Here is a 15,450-nt window from a genome sequence, read left to right on the forward strand (position 1 = left end):
ATGCGGACGGTGGTGCTTGCAAGACTCGCGCTGCTAACTAGGGGGAGGGGGGGATTGCATGAGTAGTTTGGAAATCGGGCCAGGTCGTTTCCGTGATGAATTTAGCGATACCTTTTGCTAAGCACCAACAAGACTCGCTCTCTGCCTGCCTGCCTGCCTGGCACTGTGCAAGCGCGTCTACGGTATGTATGGCACACGCGGCAATCGAGCGGAGCCAGCGAGTGGCCTGCGAAGATCGGATTTCGAGTAGGCGACCTAGACGGAGCCATGTGCTTTTGCAGCCAGGGGTGCCCAGGGCGTCGCCAATCTACACGTGTTCCTTCGGAAGCGGGTGGGGGGCGGCGGGCATGGCAGGGAGCTTATCTGATATCCGGTGTAGCACCTGAACCCGAACAAAAGGACACTTTCGCCTTTTGGATCGAAGAACCCCCGTTGCATGCTGCGGTTAATATTTGCATTTTAGAGCAGTACTTTATTAATCTTGGCTCGTTTTCTTCCTACATGTCACACAGAGCAGTTTATAATGGTGGTGGTGGGGAACCCGTACTGCCCTCTCTCCCCTTTAAAAAATAAAACATGATACATAGATTTGGACCCTAATACCAAGTGGAGGTGGGGGGATTCAAATGGAAAGTTTGGTTTTATTGTGCGCCCCCCCCACTATGGAACCGTCTCCATCCTCAACCTTAGCGCACGCCTTGCCTTTCGCCCAGATTTTGGGGGATATTTGGGGGTGGGGTGGGGGAGAAGCGGCGATCCTTTTCTTGTGTAACCCCACCGCAGTCGTTGCATCATCTGGTTGCTGTGCCTCAGCCCTCATCCACAGCCCGATCCTCCCGCATTCCTTCCCATCCGCATTGAGAGGCGCAGATTCTGGGGCAAGGCAGCCCGCCCTCCCCGGTGGCGCGTTCGGGATTCCCACCTAAAGCCTTCCGGCAGCAGCTGCTTTCCTTAAGGAAGGCGATGGAAGCCTTCAGCAGGTGACGATGGGGTGTGTGTGTGCCAGGGATCGGGGTGGCTCCTCTTCCTTCCTTCCTTCCTCTCCCCCTCCCACCCCCCACGCCCCGCTGCAGCAATCGCTTTCAGAGGTTTCATCAGGCAGACGCCGCCAATCTGCAACTTCTCCCCTCCGGCCTTCCAGTGGAGGAGAGCCGCGGAGTGCCCGGGTCCTGTCTGGCTGCTGTAATGCAGGCAGCAGCAGCAGCAGCAGCAGGCGGGCGGGCGGACCCTTCAGACTTCGCCAGGGACAGCCGGCTTGCCGGAGGAGGGGCGCGGTGAGGAATGTCTCCAGCTGTTGCTGCTGCTGCTGCGATCCCCTTGCTCCCAGCTGTCAAAATGCACTTGAGAAAATCCACTCTCACCTCCTGAAGTGGAGGGGAGCCCCTGGGAGGAAGACGTGACACTCCGCGGCACAGCCATGGAGGACCCTGTCACCCTTCCCTCATCTCCGCTCCGGCGCGCACACACCGACCCCCCCCCCTCCAAGCCCCGGCGCGCGGCTTTCAGCTCCTCTTCCACAAACCTCTCTGCCTTTCCGTACAAAGCATCGGGTGGTGTCGTCGAAGTGTCTTTGTTAAGGTTTCTGGAGGCCAAGCTGTGGTGGAGGAATAAGAAGGGTAAGGGAAAATTCAGGGACATTCACGAAGGAGGTGTGTAGGTAGGGAATGTATTTATTAAGAGCCTTATAGCCAACGAATTCTCCAAATGTGGATCTTTATTTATTTGTCAAGACTTAGGCTGCCCCACCTTTTATCCAAGGAGCTCAAGGTGGCAAGACTCACTTCTCAACCCCCACCCCTGTTTTAACCTCACAACAACCTTGTGAGGTAGGTTAGGCGGAGAGATAGCAACTGGCCCAAGGTCATCCAGCAGGACAGCGCTGGTCTTTTTGAATTACCTGTTCTAGGATCTTTCCTGGTATCGATTGGTCGTTACCTGGTTCTTCTTCTTTTTTTCCCTTTTGGAAAATGGGGACAACATTTACTCACCTGCAGTCTGTAGGGACCTCACTTGGTCTCCAAGAATTCTCAAAGATTATAGACAGAGGCTCTGAGATCACAACCACAAGTTTCTTTGATACCCTTGGGTGCACCTCATCAGGCCCTGGAGATCTGAATTCATTTAAAGTAGTTAGGCGTTCACCTCCTTTCTTATATTGGGCTGCAGCTCCTTCCTTACATCATTTATTCTGTCATCACCAGGTTGGGCATTGCTTTCCTTTGGGGTGAAGATATGTATCCCCCCCAATACATATACCCACTTATATATTCTCATACTTCAGGGTACTCCAGGTACCATGAGGTGTTGGTAGCCAATGGCACCAGCTTCCCATGCCCCTCATCAGGAAAGGTTAGGCAAGTGGCAAAGCAAGGGAGTTGCTACAGTGAGGGAGAAGCAGCTGAGGGCACTCTTGCAGCTGCAGTTGCAGTTTTGAGCACTCCTGAGGATCCCGGAAGGGCTGCAAGGTTTCAGAAATGACTGTACATTTTTTAGTGACCAGCTCTAGGCTCGGGATCCAACTTAAAGGGCCAAATTCAACTGAGTGGTCCCATTGGAGGAAGAGCAGCTAGCACAACAGGGCTCCCCCCATCTCTGTCATCAAAATGGCTCAGGTGTGTGTCTCAGGAGAAGCCCCACAACAGCACACAAGGGAGGAGAGGGGAGATTGTTCTGGGGGCCAAGCAGAAATGCCTGCGATGACAGATTCCTGCCACTGAAAGCAAAAAGTGGACAAAACATATACTGTATACTGTAGCAGCCCTGGTTAGAGCGAGGGAACCCCATGGTGCTTTGTCATTTGGAACTACATACAATGTGAAGTCCAGTTTGCATTTTCTGCCTTTCAATGAATTTTAAATAGTATTAGTCTAGACCAGTGAACAGTAGATTCCACCTTCCTTTGCTTTCTGTTAGTAAAACAGGCCTTGGCTGACAGTTTCTGTCAAGAAGCTGTGGATTATTTTGGGCTGATTTAAATGTGCAGAACAAGCATATTGATGACACCCCCCTACGACCGAATGACTACAGGCTGCAGTTTCCCCCATGTTTAAAAAACAACAGGGTTGGATGAACCATTAAGCAAAATAAGCATGTGCTTAGGGCATCAAGGGAAGGGGGCACTACTGGAATTTTCCATTGCCAAATTCTTAACATTCGTGGTCACAAATTGCTTAGCTGAGCGTTCCTTTTCTCAGCTGAAGTATATTAAAAAATCCCAACAGAACAACTATGCAACAAGGCAGGCTGGATGCTGTATCTACTAAGCATAGAAGCAGATGTGTTATGTAAGGTTAGTTTTCAGGATCTGATCAAAGACTGCAATTACAAAAAGTAGGGGAATTATTTTCAAGTATAAATAAAGTGGAAGTATACAAAAATAAACATTATTTTCATCTTACTGTAGATTTTTTCATTTTAAAAATAAAATTATATTTTACAGTTTATTATTGTGTATATATATATATATATATATATATATATATGGGGGCATCCAAATCTTTCAAGTGCTTAGGGCCTCTAAAGGTCCAGCCCTTTTAAAATAACAACAACACCGATCATCTCTGCTTGTGGAAAGCTAACATGGCAGAGAGAATTTAAGTTTAGTGTTTTCCCCCATCTACATGTAGTGAGTTTTTTGTTTTACACAACTGGCGCATTCAAACACACAATCCCCTTTGCATTCTAAAGCAGTGCCTTTCCGGAGAGATGTCTTCCTCCATGTGCTATTTTTGCATGTTTGAATTGGACCTCACTTCAGCTCTCATGAGAGCCCAAATCTACTCAGAATCTCTTCTCACAGAATTCTCCAGGGGCCAGGTCAAGATGCAATTCTTATTCTGGAGGCACTGGAAGCAATAGGCAAGCATTTCTAGATACGTGAACCAATGAATACAGCCTAAAGTAGAAGGGAAGCATGAAAATCTGCGATGGGGACATGCTTTGCACCCATCAGAGTACTCCAGACTCACACTTCTGACTTGCTTTTAGTGATGTATTTAGCCCCCAAAATGCCTTTAGTCTCAGAGACTTTACATGTCTGGTCCTAAATAAGTGCTGAAAATATTCCACAGTAGAGCATGATGTTCTAGCTAGTTTGTGTTCCCCAGGGTGCTTTTGTGCTTGGACACCAGTGTAGATGTTCCAGCCGTAGGGACCAGATAGTTCAGATATCAAAGCCAAAGCATACTTTATGCCCTCTCCCTTTTGTCTGGACTGTCTTTTGCCTTTTAGGGGATATGTGTTAGTTTCCCAGTGTTCAGAGCTGTTGGAAAGAAGCAGGAGGGAGCCAGGTTTAATTGCTACTTGAGGAATTATTGTGCGCGGAACTAATGCATAAATGCACAAGCCTGGAGGTTAGTGAGGGATACCATTTAGAGCAGCCTTCACTAACCTGCCACCCTCCAGATGTTTTTGGACTGCAGCTCACATCACTGGTGTGCTGGCTGAGGCTGATAGGAGTCGCCACCCAAAACATCTGGAGGGCAGCAGGTTGACGAAGTCTAATTTAGAAGGGTGCATGTCTGACACCTCTTCCTTCTCACTTCAGACCGCATGTGCTTGCTTGTCAAGAGTGTTTCTCTGGCAAGGAAATGGATTTAGCAGTTGTGCTTGAGTGGGTCAAACCAAACAAATGAACCGAAACAGCAGCAGTCTGACCTCTGCTGATAGCATTGCTATAGCTATTAGGAAGTATTAAAAATAATAATAACCACAGCATTATTACCATTTTATGCAAGGGTGGGTCTTCTGATCTTTGTGAGCATTTCTGGGCATCACCTGCATATCGATGCCACTGCACTTCAAAGCTCCAGACACCCTTCCTTCCGCAGCAGATTCATGGACATGTTAAAGAGAGCAGGGGACATGCTGGTGACGGACTCATGATAGCACCCTGCAAGCCAAAGGCCACCAAGTAGAACAGAAATCCCCCAGCACCACCTTTGGGAACATACTTTTCAGGAAGGCCTAGAGGCACCACAAAAACAGCACAAAGAGATCCAGGAGAATCAGCAAGGTCATCCTCCGCTGTCCATTCCTCAGCATTCACCATGGTAACCAAGGCAGTCAGCTCCAGAAATGAATTTAGCATGAGTAAGTCCTGTTTTAAAAGGGAAGTAGGAATGCTTTCTCCTTTAAGCTTTGCAGGTTTAGACACCCCCTCGGATAGCTTCAAAAGGGGATTGGAAAAGTCCACGGAGGATAAGGCTGTCCATTGCCACTTCTTCCAGTATTGGAGGCAGTATACCCATGAATCCGGCCCTTTAACTTCCATCTCTTGTGATAGGCCTCAAGTACTTCTGAATTCTAACCCAGCTATAAATGCAGATTTCCACATGTTTTCCTTTTTCCACAGCTTTCACAACACAAACTTCAAAATGTGATGGCAGCCACCAATTTAGATCACTTTAAAGAAGCTTTGACAAATTCATGGAGAACAAACCTGCCAATGGTTTGCAGTCATGATGGTTGCATACTACTAGGGACTCAGCTATACAGCCGCAAATAAAATGTTTTAAGTGTGTTGTAAAGTGCATTATCCTGCCAACCTAGCAGTTCGAAAGCACGTCAAAATGCAAGTAGATAAATAGGAACCGCTACAGCGGGAAGGTAAACGGCGTTTCCATGTGCTGTTCTGGTTTGCCAGAAGCGGCTTTGTCATGCTGGCCACATGACCTGGAAGCTATACGCCGGCTCCCTTGGCCAATAATGCGAGATGAGCGTGCAACCCCAGAGTCGGACACGACTGGACCTAATGGTCAGGGGTCCCTTTACCTTTACCTAAAGTGCATTATACAAATGTGACACTAGATGGCGATAGCGAGCTATAGCAAATTCAATATCTTTTTTCAAAACGTTTTATTTTTTTAAAATCATTTTCGCAGCGTTTTTTTATATGTGTCTAGATTCCACCTAGGATCACAGGCACTATGCATCTGAATACCAGTCCCTGGGGAGCAACAGCAGGCAAGGCCTACAGCTCCTATGATCTGCCTCGAGTTTCCTGGAGGTATCTGATCGGCCACAGTGGGATGCTGGATCCAGTGTAGCCTATTGGTTAGAGTGTTGGACTAGGACCTAAAAATTACCAGGCAAACTTAGGCCTGTCACAATCTCTCAGCCTAACCTACCCCATAGAGTTCTTGTATGTCACCTTGAGCTCCTTAGAGGAAAGGAGGCCTATACTTATATTAAGGGCATAAATAAGCCTTTGGTCTGATCTAGCAGGGCTATTCTTATGGGAAATTGGTCTCCTACAGAATTTCAGTTCCTTATAGTTTAAATCTGGGTCATTTTTGGCAGATCTTCAGGAATATGCATACTGTATAGAACTGTGAACATTTTGACACTACTTGGAAAAGAAGGACAGTAAGTACCTGTGAGGCATAGCAGAGTTCCAAAACTCCCCTTTGAAGCTCTGTAGAATAAATGGCTCCCTGGGGATGATACAAGCAGTGGTGTTCTCAGTTAATTTTAGACCATTAAATTGGGAGGAGGGTGCTTGTCTTTAGATGGTAATGTGTGTTACTTCAACAAACTGAGTCAGGTGGACAAGAAACTGAATCAGCAACCCTCTTTGACCTATTTTTTTTTAAAAAAAGTATTTGAAATTCAAAACTATTACAATAAATGGGAGGAAAACTTTATTTTTAGGTGACTATAAAATGAGGAAAATAAAACTAATGCTATGGAAGAAATAGCAGTAGGAATGATATTTTAAATGGCTCAAACACCTTTTTCCCCCCTCTGGTTTTATGAAAAGGTCAAGTATTTGAAAAATCGTCTCGGTGAGGAGTTATTTTCTGATTTTATAAGAAAGGCCTATTTGGTTGATAAAATATGAACTGTTTGAAAGATTTATAGGTGTCAGAAATCCTGCCTAGCTTTTTATATTTACAACAGCCACAATGTGATATTTTAAAAACTGGTATTTACTCATGTAATCATTTCCTTTTTATGTAGGACGTGAAGAAGAGTTTGGATTTGATATCCCGCTTTATCACTACCCGAAGGAGTCTCAAAGCGGCTAACATTCTCCTTTCCCTTCCTCCCCCACAACAAACACTCTGTGAGGTGAGTGGGGCTGAGAGACTTCAGAGAAGTGTGACTAGCCCAAGGTCACCCAGCAGCTGCATGTGGAGGAGCGGAGACGCGAACCCGGTTCCCCAGATTACGAGTCTACCGCTCTTAACCACTACACCACACTGGCTCACCACACTAGTGAACTGGGCATGTGACTACTGCCCTTGATACAAAGAGAGGTATGGGCAGAACAAAATGCTCAAATTGCACCATTTTGAAAAAGGCAGTCCTACAGGACAACAGCACAGCAACCATCACCTGTGTTTACAGGCCACCCCCTTTATACCTTAGGCAATAGCCTGTGTAATAGTTTTGAGTTATCCCGTTTTCTGCTTCGGTAGTTGAAGTTGCAAACTCTTTGGCATTAAAGGCAGAAAACCGTTAAAGGTTCAAAACTTTTGCTACGGTAGTTACATTAAGGACACAAGAAGTGCCTGCTGGATCAGGGCATTGGTCCACCTTGTCCAGCATTTTGTTCTCACAGTGGCCAAGCAGATGCATATGGGAAGCCCCAAAGCCAGGACATGAGTGTAATAGCACCCCCCCCAACTTATGATTCCCAGGAGCTGGCATTCAGAGACAGCTAGTGGATTAAAACACTCTGTTGCCCTAGTGCAAGACATCTACTTTTTTTTTTTTTAAAAAAAGACTTTTCATAGTTTGGAAAGTGATGGAGACATGCGTTGAAAAGTGTGATTATCAGGAAAACATGTAAACACCCAGAAAGAAACTTAGGAATGAATGCTCCTTGTCGTATAACCGCCCCACAAACAAATGAGAACAAATACTCATTAAAGACCGCACATAGTCTTGCCACCACATTAGCTTTGCACAAATAAATCAGGAGGAATGCTCAATAAATAGATCATCTAGTGTGTTTTGCAGATGAATCATATTCTGGATTTGGAGATTCTGATGGGCTGCTGATCTAAGCAATGAAAACACCGAATATTGATCCTAAAGCCTCATTGGTCACTTTGACAGGATGAGATCTCGCTATGGCTTCACCTTGTGGAAGTACTGATTCTACGGCAGATGACTAATTTTCTCATCCTGTGGCTCCACTAAGATGTCAACTCAATGGAGGGTTTGCTTTTTGCATGCAACAATGGAACGTATCTCGTGTCCATCAGTTCCACACAGGTTCCATCACTCTGTGACCGCAAAAAGTGCAAGTCAAAGAGAAGTAGCCCCTGTGCAAAGACCTGAATATCCATGTATCTAATTTAAATATATTTATCTCCAGCTTTTTCATCTCTGCTCCAATGGAATTGGGCTGCTGCTGCTGCTTCTTTTACCAAACACACACACACAACTATCCCCAGCTGTTTCCTGCTATGACTTGTGCCAACTGCTCAGCTGCTCATGGAAAAGGAAGGAGAAGGAGGCTATTGCCAGGCTGGTCAACTGGGAACTTGTGAGGGAAACTTTAGATCTTACCCAGAAAGCAGATGGGAGGAAGCACTTCCTCTTCGTACGCTTCCTGTGTATTGTCTAAAGTGGGAACTTGTGCATCTACCCTGTCATGATGCATGATTTCTGGATGCAGGTATAGATCCTGCATATTGCTGTGAGTTTTGGCTTTGCCTTAAAACCATAAGGGGTTACCTTCCCCCCCCACCCCCATCTCTGTAATATTTTGAAGCCACCCTAGCTGTGCCAGAGCTTTCTCCTTTGGCAAGAGTTGGCTTCTCTTTTTTGGGGACTACTTTCCTACTTTCCCAGTCAAACGGACTAGTTATAATGCTGGGGATTTTTCTGCCTCTCTCCTTAGCACATGCCTTGCCTTGAGTTTGTTCACATGCTTGAACTTTCTGCAGTTATTTACATCTTTTTGCTGAGATGGGCATAGGGGGCCCTCCTGGTAGTTCCTCTGCACTCAGAGGTTCGATATGTAGCAGCACAAGAGAGGGCATTCTCCTTGGTGGCCCCTAAGCTATGGAACTCCATCCTCACAGAGCTGTGCCTCTCACCTTCATCATACAGCTTTTGGATGATGCTGAAGATGCATTTTGTTGTTCTGGCTTTTGGCACTTGAGGTGTATGTTTTTAGGAGCCACCTAATTTTTACAGTTGTAAGTTGTATTAAATTGTTCTTAATATATTGTTTTAATGCTATAACCCACCCTGGAATGCTGGTGGGGCGGGGCAGGTAGCAGGCATGCCAACTCTATGGGACCAAGGTGTTTTCGGCCCCCTTAATATCTGTTGGGAGGGGGCCAGGCCCCTCAATGTTGAGGGGGCAGAGGAGGCTGAGCATGGCACAGCTTCAGTAGTTGGCTCCTCCTGAGTGCAAAGCCCTTTGAGCCGCACTGCTTCAGGCTCCGCCCTCAGCCTCGTCCCAATGTTGTAATGACACATGCACATCATGTGTTGCATACATGACATCACACATGTGCACCACACACCGGGGCCCCTCAATCTTAGGTGGAAGTTGGCACCTCTGGTGGGTATTAAATGAATAAATAATACTTGACCTCTGATTTTGGCACACTTGTAGGGAAGGGCCACAGCTCAGTGGTAAAACATCTACAGTATTTTGAATGCAGAGGTTGAATCACTGCCTTCTCCAGGCAGGGCTGGAAAAGACCCCTTTCTGAATTGCCAGAGATGTGCTACCTGTCAACGCAGACCAGCAATCCAACTTTGTAGTCAACAGCTTCCAAGGTTGTGTAGGGTGATGGGGGAAATAGATGCAGATGGCATTTTGTTGTCTTCCAAATGATTCCAGTTGCTGCATCATTAGACATCTCTTTATAATCTTAGCTGTGAACACCTTAGTTTTTATGAAGGCTTTGGATGCATAAAGGTGGTCCAGCATAGCATCTTGATTTCACCTACTCCTCTCAAAGGCTTGTGGGTTTTATGCAACTGATTACATGGAAACTAGATGGAAGACACGTGTTTTTGGTTCAAATAAAAGGAGAGGAGGGGGGAAAGTACGGACACAGGCAGCACTGGTTCCAGCAATTTACTGCAGAATATCTGAACCAGATGCTGTTAAACCATAATTCCAAGCAATTTGCCAGAATTATGTATCTACTTTAATCTTTTGAGTCAAAGTTAGGCTATGCATGGTTTGCATTACTTGTATATATAAACAAAACTGTGATGCGATTACAGCTAATATGAGACAGATAATGATAAACAGGCATGATTTCACTAACTGCTGTCCTAGCTGGGGGAAAATTGCAGCTTTCTTTGCTAACTGGGGATAGTCTATCATAAAAGAGTCTTCAAAATGTGGCTGCCCAGATGAAGACATTTCCAACAATCTCATTATTCATAGCTATGCAAAAGCAATGTGGAGATTCAGCAGACTTTTGTCCCTGTTTTTAGCGTCAACAAAGGCTGGCCCTTAAGAAGTCAGACTATAGCACTTAGATCTGCCTTCCCCAACCCTAGTGCCCTCCAGGTTTTGTTGAACTCTCAGCTCCCATCAGGCCAGCAATGGTCAGGAATGATAGGAGTTGTGGCCTAACAATATCTGAAGGGCACCAGGTTGGAGAAGGGTGACTTAGATGTAAAGAAATGGGGGAAATGTATTTGCATGAATTGATCAGTAGTGTGGCACCTGTGGTCCCCAGATGTTGCTAGACTACACTTTCCATCATCCCAGGCCATTGACCATATTGTCATATTGGGAGTTGGAGTCCAACAACATATGGAAGACAACACCATAAATAGACCCCTAATAGATCCACAATAGAGAAGAAGAAGAAGAAGAAGAAGAAGAAGAAGAAGAAGAAGAAGAAGAAGAAGAAGAAGAAGAAGAAGAAGAAGAAGAAGAAGAAGTTGCTCATGGGAATCCTATTATGTAAGGTACCATTTTAGCAAATTATGAGCTGTTGAGTCTGGCATATGCTGAGAAACAAAAATTCACCTTGGAACAACAGAGTATGGAAACAGATGACTGCTAACCATAAGAGATGATAGCCATGGAAACATCTGCTGCATGGCAGCCCTACCCATCTGGAGAGGCCTATAGAATCTGTCACATGAGAAATCAAGGATGAAGACAAATGTAGCATTTTTAGAGCAGTGAGGACCCCAGTTCTATTCAGTCCAAGGATATATTTTCTCTCCAATGTCAAGTTCTGAAGCAGGAGCCGGCTGTGCTGAGGCTCCTGTGATGATCTCCCCCTCCCAATTCCTGGAGCAGTTTTGCACTTTAAAAAACAAAATGAATACTACATTATTAGTTACATGAGTTTTAAATAATGAACTTGTTCATTGCTTGATTAAATCTCCATGGTTTGTGTATGATAAACTGAATTGAAACAAATTGCTTCCTTTTATATACAGTGGTACCTCGGTTTACAAACTTAATCCGTTTCGGAAGTCCGTTCTTAAACCGAAACCGTGCTTAAACTGAGGCACGCTTTCCCTAACGAGGCCTCCCGCCGCTGGTGCCCTTTCACCGTGTGGCTTCCGTTCTTAAACCGAGGTAAAGTTCGCAAACCGGAACACTACTTCCAGTTTTGTGAATATTGAATATTTCGTAAACAGGGCTGTTTTTAAACCAAGGTACCACTGTAAATAGTCACTATATGTGTTGCAGTAGGCATTGGCTTAGAAAAGACATTCCCCCTGGGATGAGACAGAAGGAATGCTTTTTCTAACATGACACCTGATACTCAAGGTTTTTTTTTTTAAGATTATCTTTTTTTAGTAGACACAGAGGTTTTTAAATTATGACTGAACTATATGCAGCCCATTACTAAAATGCAGAATGATGTCCTTAAATGTTGGTGTAGTGTAGTGCTTTAAAAAATGCTGGATAGAATGCCTGAAGCATGTGGGGAGGACAAGACTGATGTCTCAGTGTCAAATTGCTGTTATGCATGTCTGTCATTTCAGTTGCAAAGCACAGAGGAAACTGGGAGGAAGCTGAGTTTGCACTATTGCTGAACAATTCATGGTAAGATCTGTTCTGATATTCCATTAATCCCCCCACCCATTTCCACAGCTGTCTGGGTTTCCAAGTAGTTGCAGAGGTGTGGCACTGCTTAGTTTATTGTATAGCAGGAAGCTACAGCCAATTGCCTCTCCATACAGTTCTATCCACGATACAATATGTATTTAAGCAGATGCCATTTTGTTAGTGGTTATCTATTTCCATGCAGGGTGTCATTATTATATTTAACATTACAATATCAGAACTCGCTAATACAATAGAGTCTTACTGTCTGACCATTTTAAAATAGAAATTCTGGCTATCTACCTGCACATCTGTGCAACTGCTTGCATGCAAATAGCACCGCAGCTAATTCAAATGTATGATTATCTAAATATTTTCCAGATTGTTTGAACCAGAATGATGCCTTTTCTGCTTATCTAAGGCCATTCATATAAATTGAATTGTACTGTGGCTCTGGCTGCTATTCTATGTATATCCTTACCTCCTGCCCAAAAGAGCCTCCAACAAAATATACTGTAATTGTAATTTTGCTTGCTGAAATGGGATCTCAGTTTAGCAAATAGCATAGGCCACCAGGGGTGTAGGAAGATAGAGGCGGTGGGCCCCGAGCGACGCGATCCCAGGGGCGCCATCGCCGCTGCCCACCCCACCCCCAAAATGCGCCCCGCCCCTGCGTGTGGCTCGCCCCGCCCCAAAACGCGCCCCATGTCACTGCGCATGGCGCCCCCCCAGAATGCGCGCCACGTCACTGGGGGCAGTGCGCCTGCTCTCCGCCCCCGATGGCGGAGCATGAAGCTCCGCCGCTGTATGCCACTGCATCAATATTGTTTCACACCTCTCCAATCTCTGAGCAGTGCGAGATGCCAGGGGTTCTAGATGCTTACCCAGAGTTTGGTTGCCTCAGAATGAAGAACAGCAGAGACTGTGGTGTCTTTAGGATATATAGCTTATTTACGCACACCGTATATACAACCTGAGCCTTTAGTGGAGGGGCTCACAGCATTAACACCCCAAGAGGGTCTTGCTTCTCCCATAGCCACAGCCTTGGATTCCAACAGAAATCAGGCACAGCTCTGTCTCCCAGCTGCCCAGCCTGCTTCCAGCTTCTAGCTCGATGGAAGGGGGCCCACCCATTTGTACTCTGGCACAGAGCCACTTCCTTTGCTCCCTTAATGACTACACTAAAGAAACTTACCAAGAAACTTGTCTGGCTGTTCCAGCAATTGGATACTTGTTGGATCCAGGAATTAGAAGGGACTCAGACATACAGCCTAACCCCCCTACCAAACTCACAACAATATATTCGAATAGATGGTTTCCATCAGTGGCGAAGCTTCATGCTCCGCTGGGGGGCGGAGAGCTAGCGCCCCTTGGTGTGTGTGTGTGTGTGTGACACGCACTGGGGGCATGGTGCACATCCTAGGGGTGTGGCCCACAGCCCGCGAGGGTGTGGCGCGCGTTCTGGGGGTGTGGCGTGCCGCCTGTGGGGGCGTGGCGCCCGACGCGCAGGAGTGTGTGCGGCACATGTCTGGGGGGGGCCCCGCTGCGATGGCACCCTACCGGAATAGTGGTGCCAGGGGCGGTCCGCTCCCTCCCCCCCCCGGTTCCTCTGCCAGTGGTTTCCATACATTTTGTAAAACCCTTTTCTTTTGTGTGGTTAGAGATTAAAGCATAGTTTCCACAAATAAACTGACACTATTGACACGAAGTAGTAGTTTCTGCTTCTGTCCAAAGACTTGTTACAGTGTTAATATGGGAATAGATCATACTGTGTGTCAGTGGCTCATAGGATCGGCCTGTAAGATATGCGATTTGCTCAGTGCACTGGGCTGCTAACAATGTAAACCATTATACTGCTGACATCAGGCACAAACTATTTTATTTTAACGCGGCCTTCTTTATTTTGGTGAGACTTAGACAGGAGCCATGCTGGTTGTTGGAACCGATCCTTAGCAAACAGCCAGTTAAAACATGATTGAGGTCATAGATGGTAAAGAACTCCTAAGCCCCATCTGGTCCTTCTCTTTACTAGTTGCATAATGCTTTCTGTACAACATTCCCATGGGCTTTTCCCAGTCTAGCCAGAAATCACTTCGTTCCCTTTGTCAGGCTGCTTTCCCGTCATCATTCTCTCTATTTCCAATCTCTGTTCAGGCTATGAGTACTAAGGCTTATTTATGCAGCCCAAATGGTATTACCCACACATAGGAGGGAGATATCAGCAGGCTTGGGGGAGGGGTAAGAGAACCTGAAGATTTGTACAGGATTACAAAAAAAAATAAATCTCCAGGAAAACCTCCTCTAAGTTCCCACCCCTAACTTTGAAACCAGTTCAATGAGAATAGAGTATGCTCGTTGCCTGTTGGAAGGGGGAGAGAGAAATGGAAAACTTGTGGGAGGAATGGAATGGAATGGAATATCCCTGAAAAGTGCATGGATGGAAGGAACAGTGAACAGGAGCACTCTAGGCTGCGACATTTTAATGGTTGGCTTATTTTAATTGGAACTTTTTTGTTGTTGCTGTTGGTTCATTCTACTTGCGCTTGGCAGAGATCCCCAAGACCCAAGAGAGTCTGGGAATCAGAGAAAAATAATTATATGCACAAAAAAGGGGAACCTGCCAAATTATGTCCCTTCATCAAAGTTTCCCTTTGAAACCTAATTGCAGTCTGCTGCTATTGGGCCCATTCTCCAGTAATTCTACTGGATTTTCTTACCAACCCAGATAAGCACCCAAGCCCAAGCCCAAAGCAGATGTAACTGTGGGAACGAACACTTCCTCCACAGAGCCCTCCAAAATTTCGGGTGTGAAATTCTGAAATGGAGAGCTTTTTTTTACTTGCTTAGGGTCTCTCTGTGTTTTTAGAATCCTTCTATTAAAATACCCTGTTCTTTTAATGCCACCATCCTGGTATGACAAGAGCACTACGAGGGAAGAAATTTGCCTGCTAGCTTTTGGAAGGATTTAATGTCAATGAAAACACATTCTGCGTACAGATAGGTAATCCTTGGACAGTGTGTGGAATGTTGTGGCAGAACCGAAGACCATTTGAACTGGTTTGGCGTTGAATATCATACATGCTTCAGGGCTGACAAATAAGCTATAATTCTGTTGAAGGTACCACTGAAACAACAAACCCCAAGAGTTCAGTTGGTCGGTGACAGCTGAAACCAGAGGCTTGAATTACAGTGGGCCCTGACAACAACTAAGAACAGTTATGGCATTATTTATTTTCCTGCAAAAATACGTTTTATGCCTTTGCTGTCAATGAGAAAATAACTTTAATTGGCCTTGTGCATTTAAAATAGAGTCACATACTTGTGTGACTGTGTGTGTGTGCACGCACACACACACTCTCACACACTCACACTCACACACTATATCCATGTGTGTATATGTTAAAATACAGTGTTCAGTGATACAAGGGAAAAAAGGGAAAAAAGGAACA

General features: G+C 45.6%; 1 long non-coding RNA gene across 4 annotated transcripts in view; it reads left to right on the plus strand.

Annotated features, from left to right (window-relative positions):
* The first annotated feature begins 377 nt into the window (after positions 1–377).
* The window catches only part of LOC148686843 (uncharacterized), a 39,759-nt gene continuing 24,686 nt past the window's right edge, over positions 378–15,450 (plus strand). For 2 of the 4 annotated variants that reach the window (XR_015948106.1, XR_015948105.1), the window contains exons 1-3: positions 378–980; positions 6,961–7,259; positions 11,941–12,001. This is a non-coding gene — a long non-coding RNA (uncharacterized LOC148686843). Of the gene's footprint in view, positions 981–6,960; positions 12,002–15,450 lie in introns of all 4 variants that reach the window. The other 2 variants (XR_015948104.1, XR_015948103.1) reach the window with 1 other exon arrangement.

The sequence above is a fragment of the Zootoca vivipara genome, chromosome 2, assembly GCF_965207765.1.
Source record: "Zootoca vivipara chromosome 2, rZooViv2.hap1.1, whole genome shotgun sequence".
Classification (NCBI taxonomy): domain Eukaryota; kingdom Metazoa; phylum Chordata; class Lepidosauria; order Squamata; family Lacertidae; genus Zootoca; species Zootoca vivipara.